The sequence below is a fragment of the Meleagris gallopavo genome, chromosome 9, assembly GCF_905368555.1.
Source record: "Meleagris gallopavo chromosome 9, MGAL_WU_HG_1.1, whole genome shotgun sequence".
NCBI lineage: Eukaryota > Metazoa > Chordata > Aves > Galliformes > Phasianidae > Meleagris > Meleagris gallopavo.
In genome coordinates, this window is record NC_139412.1 from 6,505,901 (window position 1) to 6,518,639 (window position 12,739).

Consider the following 12,739-nt stretch of genomic DNA (forward strand, 5'->3'; position numbering starts at 1 on the left):
AGTCTCTGTTCAGATATTTCATTGTGTCTTTTCACAAAACTTCAAGACTATCCTTTTTTGTGACAAAAGCTATGTATGTATTTTTAATATCTAGCTTCATGAAGATAATCTTTAGAAATGGGTTCTGGTTCACAACTAGCACAGAAATTATGCTGCTACAAACTACTTATTGCAATATGAGCTCTGAGTAGGAGCCTCTCATCATTTGAGCTTTGTTTGTAAACAGATGCTGTATTTCTGCTTTAATTTAATGTTCTGTTTTTATTTTGAATGTTGAAATCTGTGTAAACTACGAAGCATAAGTACATATTTCCATATTACATCTAAATACAAATGGATTTAGTTTTTCCTTCAGACATTAAAATACATTATGCTGCTGTCCAAAATACAGGCTGCATCTTTTTAAGTCTATCACTTGTAAGTAGTCAATTGGTTTCTTGCTGTTTCATTAATGTTATATTCTTGATTATTTCTCCTGAAGGACACTGTACATTGTATCTGCCTGTTAGGGAAATGAGTGTTTATAAATGTTGCTTTGCCCTATTATTAGCATTACAACATGTCTACCGTCATTTTGTCTCCATATGTCTGAATGTAATCCTGACAAAGCTTTGGCACCTTACTGTTGAAATACTAATCCGGTTTTGATGGGTGGAGGGATATATAAATATGAAAATAATTCAGCAGAGAAAGCAGTTCACTCAAAAAAAGTTACTACTGCTAGATTAGTCTAATCTGTTTGTGTCCTACTATGTGCTATTAGAGACAGAAATCTGAGTATATATAAGCTCTTAAAACTCTTCATTAATTATCTCTAATTATCCAGGTTTGCTTCTCTTCTGATCAAGACAATTCACTAAAATCAGGTACATCCTTGACTGAGAGTTGAGTAACCCCTGACTTATGCAGAATCTGATATTTTTGCATCTATTAACAAAACATTTTTGATACTCAATCCTTCAGTGTTCTTTTTATTTCAAGATATCACTTAAAATTTTAATTAATTAAGCTGGAAAAATACAGTTATTTGTTTGGAAATAATAATTCTTATGTATTACTAGCTCCACATAGCAAGTAGTTACAATACTTGTAGTATTATCTAATGCTCGAATAAAAAAATAAAATTAAACAATCAAAATCTGCATTTGGCAATAAAAACATAACATTTAAGCTTTAGACAAGGCAACTACAGAAATAAAAGATCACTTAAAAAACATTCTTGACACCATCTGGATAGATCAGTATGACAGTAATTTTGTGTCATGAGTTGTCAGACTGCATGTAGACTTGGAACATGCTAGTGTGCAAAGAACAACAATGTTCTCAGGATGCCAGTCTCATTTATTATCTTAATAAAGTATTTGTACATGAGTTTTAGTTTTAGCAAAAATATTACGAAGAGACGCTATCAAATCGTTAGTACAACTCTAGGCACAATCCTGTGATATGACTACAAATTATTTTGGCTTTGAGGTTTGAGTTTAATTATATAACAATCCTGCACTTGCAGACTGTTGAGAAGATAAATTTTTTTGTAGCAATCACAATCTTTCAGTGTAGGCATTTGTAAGACATAATCTTGATTGTCAAAATAATTCTATTTTTCATCACTACTTATAATTAGTGACATGCAAAATATACAGTTCTCATTAATTTTGAAGAGTTACTTCCATTTTCCACTGAGCAGCTCTGCAGTGCTGTAAGAGAACAGGAAATAAAAAAGTATTTAGCACATACAAGTACTTTTCTGTATGATGCCTGACTCATTTTTTTTCCAACAGTAACAGTCAAGTTTTGTTTATAACGCACTGCACTTAAAAAAAATTATCAACCTCTACTGTAACTTCAAAAGGAGAACATGTTTTATAAAATGAATAGAATAGTTTTGTTTTGTTTTTAATTTAAAACATCTGCATATAGGCCAGCATTAGTGCAGCCCTGAGGCAGTTTTTAGGAGATTGGATATGCTGTAGGAAACCAAATTAACTAGGGGTGTGACAATGAATATATTGTGAGACAGGCAAGGTCCTCACTATTTACATTTAAAGGAATCTTAGAAAATCTCAGCAACTGATCTGTTGCAGTAAAAACTACTAGCAAGGACAATCGGGATGCAAAACAACTTCTATTTGGCATGAATTAAAAATAAATAAATAAAACCATTATTTTTTAGCACAACGAAGTAAAAATGACCATTGGAGTATAATTCTGTTTTTCAATGACCCAGCACAAAACATAGGATTTTTTTATTCATGAATATTCATGAAATGTAGCTTCTTTCAGTCCTTCAAATTCAATCTCCTAAGATATCATTTTCCTAAGATATCATTCTTCTTCTTCATTAGCACTTGAAATCTTTCTCACTTGCTTCCAGGCTCTGGCAGTCTATTGCCATCTAAACTATGTTTAGATGCTTTAGTTATAAAAATTTTACTTTTAACAATTCCATATTTTATCAAACCAAAGAGCTTTTTATCAGCAGTAGAGTGTACTGCTAATGGTGCCAACTTACAATACAATGCTGCTGATTTCCAAAATTCTGTTACCAACTTAGAATGAAAGGAGTCAATGTAACTAGCACTGAGCCTGGCTCCCCCTTCACCATTTGCTGCTCACTTAAAAGGAGGGAATCAGGCTGGCTCCACAGAGCATCCCAGAGGACAATATGAAGAGGAATGCAAGCACTGCTGGGCGAGTGCCAGTTTCAGTGCTCAACAGGCCGTTTATCCAATGCTGTACAAATTGACCATCGAATTTTTCTAGATGCTACTCTTAAAGCTTCCTTTTGCTTTCCATCTTTTTATGCAGGCTACTGTTTGTAATAGTTACTTCATGCAAGTCACTGTTAAATGTAGGCGAAAAGAAAACCTTTTTAGTCTTTCTCTCATTCAAAATTGGTAATATAGGTAATTATTCTTCCAGTCCCATAAGTATTCTGGTGAGAAAAATCTGTGGAGTCTGCCTCTAACAATCAAGTTAAAGGTAGTTTCTTCCATTTCTGAGTATTTTCAGAAGAGATAGTGGTTTTCTGTACTGAAATTCAGCGTCTAGTAACATCTCATGTAGGAGAATCATCAACCATGACATACAAGTATGAAAGAATTTTTAATTCATCCAACAGATCACTCTCATACACATGTGAATTTACCAGTGTTGTTTGAACTCTAGATTGTTTTAGGAATGAAGGTGTTATTTAAACTGCCTGCCTCAGAACTAAGAACATTTTTAAAGAAAATGTATGTCAGTTCTTATGAAATGTTTAGATCAGAACTGTCAAGTATAACTAAAAGCACAATAGTTAAAAGGCTTTCTTCATTGTTCCCCAGTCTTTATCATTTATAGGTCAAAACACTCTTCAGTAAGAATAATTATTTTCACTTAAAACATTGAGTTTCAACTTTGTCAGGTAGCTATCCTTCAGTAAAAGCAGTTATAAAAAATACTACTTGATAGTTTTGTTTGTTTTTGGTTGTACATTTCTATGATTATAACGTCCGTATATGGTATAGATAGAAAATACTGAGTGTTCTTGCATATGAAATAAAGCTGAAGAATTCTATAATGCTTTTTGCACTATCAGTCTACAAAATACATAGCATAATGCTGCATACTTTGATGCTTCCAGCTCAATATTGGAAGCTTAAGACTATTCCTCAAAGAGAATTCTCAAAAGAAGACAAGCTGTTAATATGACTGTGTTACCAGCATCCTCATAATGCTGTGTACATTGCTGTATATAAGATACACTTTCTTTTCTACTCCTATACCCATATGTCCATGCCAAACAGGAGGTGTACTACTAAGATAAGATCACAAAATTCATTACTTGCATTATGGCATCATGCAGGCTTAGGTTGGAAGGGACTTTTGAAGATAACTGGTCTAAATTACTGCTCAAAGCAGGCTGTCTTGATCAAGGTAAGTGTTTTTCCAGAAGTTTAGGCCAAATTTTAGGAATTGCACATCTCCCCTGAAACACATTTTAAAAGGGAGCTGCACATTCTTAAAGCTGACCAATCAACAGTGTGAATTTCTGGAGAATCCTTAAAATATCCCTAACTTTATCCACATTAAATGTAATAATAATCAAAAGGAATTGGTAAATTTTCATTAGGAAAGTATTCATATTCCAGGCTTAGGAGCTTATAAATTATATTTAAAATTTTCAAAAACAATTAAAAAAAATATTAAAAATGGAATATAGATAGAGTGGTTGAATTTAATACTGAAGTCTTAATGAAAAGCCAGTACTGAATATGATACATTTTGGATGCAAACCATCCAGTGTTGCATTTAAAGCACTCTTGTTTCATAATAAAGCAAGCAACAATTAGCAAGCAATTAAGCAAATTGCCCATAATTATGCCATTGCTGAGCTATTTTTCATATTTTCACAACACAGCACATATATGAATACATGGCTTGCAGTGCCAATGCTATTCTGTCAGCATCCAGAAGTGCCTCTCATTTACTGAAGCGTTTCATATTAAACAGCTCCCATTGCACTTTCAGTGCTCTCTGCTCAGCAGGAACTCACCAGAGTGATGAAGATGACAATCTTATACTGCTCTTCTCAGCCAATGGCTCCTAAGGAATGGGTTGTGTTCCCTCCTGCACTCTCCTCTTTCCCTTCTCCCCCTCCTTCTTTTGCCCATGTGTATGTACTAAAAGTGGTATTCAATCTAAGCAAGAATTCAAGCATAATATAGGGAAATAATAGCCTAGAATTACCCTGGTGACCGAAAGCTGCCACTTGGGCAACATCATTTAGCAGTCTCTGCTATGTTAAAAGAACTAAAATGACATTAACAATAAGAAAGGAAGGGCAGAATAGTTTGTTAGTATAAACTGGGCTGTTTTAATAAGTTCAGGAGGAAGAAGCTTGAATGTAAAAACCCTGAATAACTGCTGCTATATCTTTTTTAGCTTTTATAATAGAATCCCTTTAGGAGAAGCTTCCTATGAATATTTTATTTCCTGTATATATCTTGGTTACTCAAAAACCTAAATAAATTACTGAAGTTTTAGCCTTTCAACCTTTTTATTCAAAGAACAAGTAGGACACATCACTGCCTTTACTCTTCAGCCTTCCATACAGAGCTTGCCTCTCCCATATCCCATGTTAAATTACACTCTGAGGAAGGCTGATTCTCCTGACATTCTGAATATGAAATCAAGAGGCATGCTGGAAATAACATATCTCTGTGTGGCCATCTTGTGCTGGATAGAATTTCTAGAATAGGCTCTCCTTCCATTCCAGTCATCACAGTTACATATCCTAACATCCATGTTTTTAATTTGAATTTAATCCTAAAAGATGTTCTGAGTGAAGCTTTTTATTATAAAATCCCACTGGTATGAAATGTGGATATTTTGCATCTCGCTTCAACTAGTCTAACAAACATTATTAAAGATAGATAGGGAAAGTTGGTGAAGAAGAAGACAGAGAAGGGAAGATGAATCAGGGCAAAAAGAGAGAACATATGGTAATTCCTGTATAATTAACTACACTTGTGAAGTGAAGTGAATCTCTCCTTCACAAATAATAGTCTTAGAAGGAAAAAAAAAGAAACAAAAACAAAGCACATTACTCTTTCATTAAGCTTCTCATTGTTATTCTGACTGGAATTCCAATCTTGTATTAATCAAAACCAAGAAATTGTTTAAAAGCAACAATCCCATAAGAAGTTTGATTTCAGTAATTGCTGTTTTCCACAGAAAGATATTTCACGGAAAAAAAATAAGCTTCTGAAAAAAAACTGAGCTCCTCAAACACCACCAACCTCTTTTGCTCAATGTTAATGAACAGGCATATGAGAATATTGCAGAGTGCATGGTATTGACCCTTCTTCTTTCAGCAGCCCAACTGTATTATTGATCTTTAACGTATGGGCCTTGTTTACAGCAAAACAAATATTCTAATTTGCAAAAGACATATGTTTCTTATATTGAGTTATCAATGAGAATTTTAACCATACCTTGTAAAGTATAATAAACATCTGAAATGAATAGCCTAAAATCTAGTCTATTGATTAAAATAGCGAGTAATACAATGTTCTTTATTTAATATTTAATTAACTGCTTTACATTTGTGCTGAAGCTTTTTAATTATTAATACGGAGTTCATTATTTAACACAGAATATAAATTTAAATTCAAATCAATTAGATAAGGTGAAACTACACAGTGAAGAATGGTTTTTCCTCCAGCAATAACCTTCGACCTGGAGACAAAGTAAAGAGTGAAATCTGTATCTCTTTCCCCCACACATGCATCTTCAGTGGTATACATCAAGCTTTTCTACTGACGTAAAATTTCTGCAGTAAACCCAATATCCCGCAAAAAAATATGCTGGATGAAAAAGACTTTCAGCTGTGATTTTACAGCTGGCCCCTGGAAGAGAAAACACTTTCAGTAAGAGTTTTCTGAAAGGCATTTGTAACACAGCAAATTTTTCTTCCTCTTGATGTGTCAAACTTCTTTTTAAGCCTCTAAAGATAAAATTATTGTTTGCGGGAAGGAAAAGAAGAGTCTGTTTAAAGTTTTAGATACCCAGCAATTATCATCTTGGAATAACTGTCTCCTAAGTATTGTTTTTATCTTAATGTGGTGGGCTGACCTCAGCTGACAACTAAGTGACACACAGTGGCTCACTCACTCCGGCAATCCCAGCAGGATCGAGTGCAGTGAAAACCTTATGTCATTCTCTGCAAGATGAACTTCTCTCATCAAAGCCATTTTTTAGAGTGATCACAGAAATGGAAGGTATAGTAATGCTAGTATATCCTCAAGCATTTGTAGAGAGTCTGAAGCAATAAGTACAATACTTATTTCACTAAGTACTCTCTAATATGATGATGTTTCTAAGGCCTTACTGCCCAAAAATACGTGTATTCATATTTAAAAACTAGTTTTATGCTTTCTTAAATATCCTTAAACATTACTTGAAATTTGTGATGCAGAAGTTCTATGAGGATTAGTATATCTCTTATCAACTTCAAGAGATTAGATTGCAAATGTGTTGTAAAAATTGCTTTCCATCTTTCAAGTGGAAGTCACCCTTCAATGTTATACAAGTTGTCTCCAGTTTCCTGCTGCTTTTTTGACAATTAGCCCCCTTTAGATATTTCCAGCAAGAAGTTACATCTAACGTTTAAATATCTATGCCAAATAATATTAGAAAAAAGTTCTAAAATAAAACAAAACAGAATTAAAAAAATAAAATCTGGAATAAAAATACCTGCATATTTATTTTCTCTTTATTAGAACCACAGACATGTTTGTTACCTCAGAAAAAGTAAGAACACGTTAGAACAGAAGGGGGGCTAATTGACAGAAAATTCATTTAACCAATACTGGGTAACACTGGACATTCTGAAGTAGCATTTATATCTCCATTTTTGTGATCAAATACTTATCCAAATGCCTCATTAGGAATGCACATGAGGAGCCCTTACCAATTAAACAGATGTGTTTTGCTTAAGTTCATTTATTTATTTAATCAAGAGTCAGTTCAACATGATACGTTCTCTCATTTAATTCAATAAGAAGAAGCTTTTGCATGTGGGTTTGCTGTGGGATTTAGTAGTGTATCAACATTATTTTGAGAGGCACTGAGTGGAAAAAGAGAGTGTATTATACAAAGGAAATATGTGCATTGCTATATTTTCTCTTCAAAAAACGGGAAAAAAAAAACTATATTAATGTCATACAAAGAGCTTGAGGTTTTGTTTGTACAGCGCTCCTCAAAATGCAGCTTTTTAAGCTCATAATTTGAAAATGAAATTTATTTAGCAGTCATTTCTACTGATAATTCATAACATCTGTTTTTTCTCTTCTTCCAACCTTTCAAAAGAGTTTTCTCCCTTTTTCATTCATAGTTCCATTCTTACACACGCACACACACATATATTTAAGATTCAGAAAAGAATTATTGTTTACAATACCTGGACTTTAAGTATACAGGGAAGATTACACCATGCTCAGTTTTTTAAGGCCAGGGGTGTGGGGGAGAAAGAGGAGTGTGAGAGAGACAGGCAAGGGGACAGAGAAGTAGGTCAGTGTTTTTGTGTGTGTTTTTTTTTTTTTTTTTTTTTTTAATAAATCACTAAATACTTAAAGCATGAAGATTCATATAGAGAACTAAGAATCACTAAATCTACATAAACTCATTTACTGTGGAAACAGCAGAAAATACATTCTTTAAGCTTCAGCTGTGAACACTGCAATCAAAAAAATCAATTACCTTTTGTGGTTCTCTGGCTAGAGAACAAAGATCTATCCTCGGAGACAGGAAAATAGATGAACTTCAAAGAGATAAGGGAATAGAATTTCTAGGTAGAATAAGGTCAGTAGCATTTATTCTTGATAAATGACCTCCATCAAAATATTAGTGTATACTCATACTACTCTAATAATGAATTCTAACACTCATGAGTTAAGGAGATCAGGCCAGCAAGTCATCCTCAGCAGTGTGTAGGGTGATGAAGAGGACAAGAAGTTCCTCTTCAGGTATATTTGAGACACCTCACATGCAGCATCCCAAGGGATAGGCATGGGATAAAATAACTACATTTCTCCTTTAGTTTTCAGTATTTACACTCTTAATTCACTTTAATAAGTTTCTTGATGCATTTACCAAACTGGGGCTCTGTTTTCAGAAAGTTCAAAGAGCTATTATTTTCAATAGTACTGAATTTACAGTAAAAGTAATCTAAGATAGAATACTAAGCAGTTATATAAAGTAACTGAACAATCGTTTGCAATTGTTCATAGTTCAGACGTATTAATGAAATCTTTATTTTCAAAAGGAATTCATAAAAAAACAGATGCTAAGTAAATCAGTAAGCAGATTTTTCCTGTGCCGTCCTAAGCGGTAGGTAATAAAAATGTGTTTTAAAAAATTTTGCTTTCATCAGGTATAAACAAACAAAATTTAAAGTCAAAGACCAGTAGAGCAGCAAACAAAAACCCCTACAACATTCTTCAAATATTCTGTAGCTTTTATGCTGTGAGCCCAATTGCATTTCAAGAAAACAAAACAAAACATTTCCTTTATTACAATGCAAAACAAACACCATAAAAAGGTTCTGTTTTTATTTTGAATATTACTCTGTGAATATTTCTAGATATTTTCATGATGTTCAACTGTAAATACCTATGTAATACTGCTCATTTGAGTGCTGTTAGATACTGCATCTGATTGATCAACAGTACTAAAACTATTTACTTGAGTTCAGTATTCAAGTAAAGCTGGCTGAAGCTTTTCTGGCAAAGCAGTTTTCCATCAAAGTTGTTTTTTTAAGTTCACCTGATTTGTGACAGCATTGATTCAAATGAAATTTTGGGGTACAAGGTATAGGAACTAATAGTTTCCATTTTGCCTCCTTATTTCCATGTAGATTTTTCAAATATGAGAATATCTGCTAGTCCAACATTATGCAGTAAGGACATTATTGAAAGGAGATATTCTCATTTCACCGAAGCTTTTCCTCAGATTTTTCATTTCACAATGTCATGTTCAGCTTATGATTCTGAAAAACAGCATTACTTCCATTTAACTGCACCTGCAACATGGCCTAACACAATCCACATTCATTTCCATTTTCTAAATTTCCTGTGATTCCCTTACCATTACTACAGAAGGACAAGCTTTATGCTCCACCTAATTCTGTTTTGGAGGATTTTCAAGTTTTTATGAATAATTATTTTAGAAATATTTTAAAAATAACTACTGCAGAGTCGGGAAGTCACACCCTTTCATTCCCCTGTACTGACCAGCAGCTTGTCAGATCTCTTGCGCTTATTAAACTCCTTACTCACAATGCACAACCTTGTGCAAAGGCAGACAAGAGATGTAAAACTCTGACATTTCATCTCTCCACAGGACAAAAGGATTCCCCTCCTGCAGCTTCTGTCCTCCCCAAGACGACACTCTCCTCCATATGGCTGAAGCCCAGGTGGGTTTGTTTCTTGGAAAACCCTCTGAATTGCAGGCTCCTTGATAGCTAGACAGCATTTTCTAACCAATTTTTCACAGCAGTTTTCTGTCACTACCACTTTGTCAATCTGCCACAGATTGCCCTCTGTGGAACCATGTAGCTACTCATCCCTTCGAAAGAGACTCCCAAAAAATGTGAAAGGGCCATGTTTGATTAACAACTTTGTGATTGCTGTAAAAATGAAATTTGAAAGGTAATAATTACACTTGTAATTACTTAGGTCTAAATCTCTTATGTCTTCTGTTCTCCCTCTTTCTGGGCAGCTGGAGCAATGACTCATTAATAATAATAAAGTCATTTAACCCTGCAGGCACATTACAAGGAGAAAGATGTCATTTGTCACCTACACAAATAGAACAATCACTGAAGGATACAGAAAGAACACTATTTCATATTTATTGCAAATGATAAAAGGGACATTTTGCACTCATTCTTACCATGACATCCCAATCTGCTTTTAATTATCAGCAAACATAAGGGAACAGCGTACAACATATGAGAGGCTACTAATAATGCATTGTCCTGCGGTGACATTTCCATAATCACTTTAAATCTATCCTATACATATGTACTAGTTAGAGCTTTCTGCTCATGAAATCATACCCCCTAGTAAGGAATGAATTATCCTTTGCAGATTTACACAAAAGCAGCTCTCTCCAAGAGTCTGAGGGTTTGACAACTGACATATGTATTACTGTTACTTTAAGTGATAAGGTTTGGCATTCTATTTCACTTATGGTTGAATACAGCTTGACTTATATTTAAGTACATTTGTACATTTGAGTTCTTTAAGCCAGGATCTTTACAGTTACAGTTCCCACTGGCATTAATTCAGCCAAGGACCTCTGCAAGTTGCTCCGTCTTCCAGTGCTTTTCAGTATTGTTCTGAACTTCACTACAAGAACTCTGTATGAAGCATTCTCTATTAGATGATATAAATGCTGTTATTCATAGGGAACTTGTGTCAGTACCTCAGAATTCAGTGTATTTTAAAAACAATCACAGATGGGACTGCCTGTCTGTGAACTAAAATTCTGAGAAAGAGATGAGGCTATTCTTTCCCTAAATAATTTGTTCAGATGTGAAACCTTGAAGAAAAACACAAGAAAGAAACTTTTACTGTGATATTATTATAAAAACAATTGAAAGAAAGTTTCATGTAAATAAAAATCACTAAAATCTGAGTTTCAACTCCTTCAGGCTAGAACTACAAATTCTTTTTTGGCTTTATGATCAGCACTTATCTGACCATGAGGCATCTGGAAAAAAAACAGAACAAATTTTAGCAGTATGAAGTTATAAACTCTTATTGTGAGGGGCAAAAAGGAGGTAAGCAAACCTCCTAAATCTGTTTATATTTTCCCTAAGTACCACAATAGGCTATATAAAAACATTCTTTAAGAAAGTTAAATAAGTAGTGTTAAGAAATAAGGCACATCAGGAAGGAGTAAAATGCACAGAGTAAAATGCATATTTTCACTCAAGATAGTGACAACACAGAAAAGCTTATACATGGAGTGAAATGTTTTGTCAAATTGAAAAATGGAAATAATATGAACACTACAATTTTCACATCAATTCGAGGTAAAATGTTTTGAATTACAGTCATTTTAATCTTGTTTTATAAAGAAAATTACTTCAAATGGGTGATAATTTAAAACAGCATAATCCAAACTCATTGTACTCCAGTCAGGCATAGAAGTGAGAATGGCTCTGAGTGATTCGGAGCAATCTCTACACAGTAGCTCAGAGCCTCATTCAGAATAGACATTTGAAAGAAGAAAAGGGATACTTGACCAGAGTTTCCATCTGATGAGTAGAGAACCACTTACTGACTGTGATGGGATTTTTAGGCACTGCTAGCACCTTCAGAAATTTTGGCATGATTCTGCTGTGGTAATACTTCTCAAAGTCATCTCTTTAGGTGATCAGTTGTGACCAGTTACTCCGCTGGAGTGGAGCTGTTTGGTTATAAGTTTCTCATATCACTTCACATAAGCCTTTTCCAACTGTTAAGAAAGTTTTGGCACATCGAGGACTTCTGTTGGTACATGTGTATTATTTTCTCTTTTTCTTTGTTGAAAAAAACTCTCAGAAAATACACTGCTGAGTTTTAATTCTCATTTAGCTACCATTGAACAAATTCCCGCAGTGGCTTTCAGATTTTCTTTGACATTCTTTTCACTTCTCCAAAGCATTTTATGATTAAAATATAAAAATATTCTAACTTTAACTAGGGTGATATGTGAGTAGTTTGTATTTCTAATCAGATAATTTTCTCAGCAACTGGACAACTGACGCGTGATGGGAATAATTTAGGTCATATCTATGTTTAACGCAATTTTTCAAAGTAAGAGATTTCACATAATTTAAAAAAAGACAGTTTTAGAGAACAATTATAGCTATGATTATTTGGAAGAATTTAGGGTCAGCAATATCATCCTTGGAAATGTGAATAAGCATCTGCTGACAGGATTTTTTTCAGCCCATTTTGATTGCTGTCAGGACACCCACAAGGATTACTTTAACTGTTGAAGGAAAGTGGTTTTTTTTAATTGCTATTGATTTTGTTTGTTTTTTTAGAAATATTTTTGAGCACACCAAGTATAGGAGTATAAAGTCAGGTATCCAATTTTTCAGGAAAAAAAAAGGCATTATTTAAAAAATAAAACTGTTTTATAATTGGAGCGTAATGCTGATTAATCTTTAAATTATGCTTTCTTGAACTTAGTTATACAA

At 33.8% G+C, this 12,739-nt stretch overlaps 1 protein-coding gene across 4 annotated transcripts in view; it reads right to left on the minus strand.

Annotated features, from left to right (window-relative positions):
• PCDH11X (protocadherin 11 X-linked) overlaps positions 1-12,739 on the minus strand; it is a 438,899-nt gene that overhangs the window by 5,726 nt on the left and 420,434 nt on the right. The gene's annotated exons all lie outside the window — the stretch shown is intronic.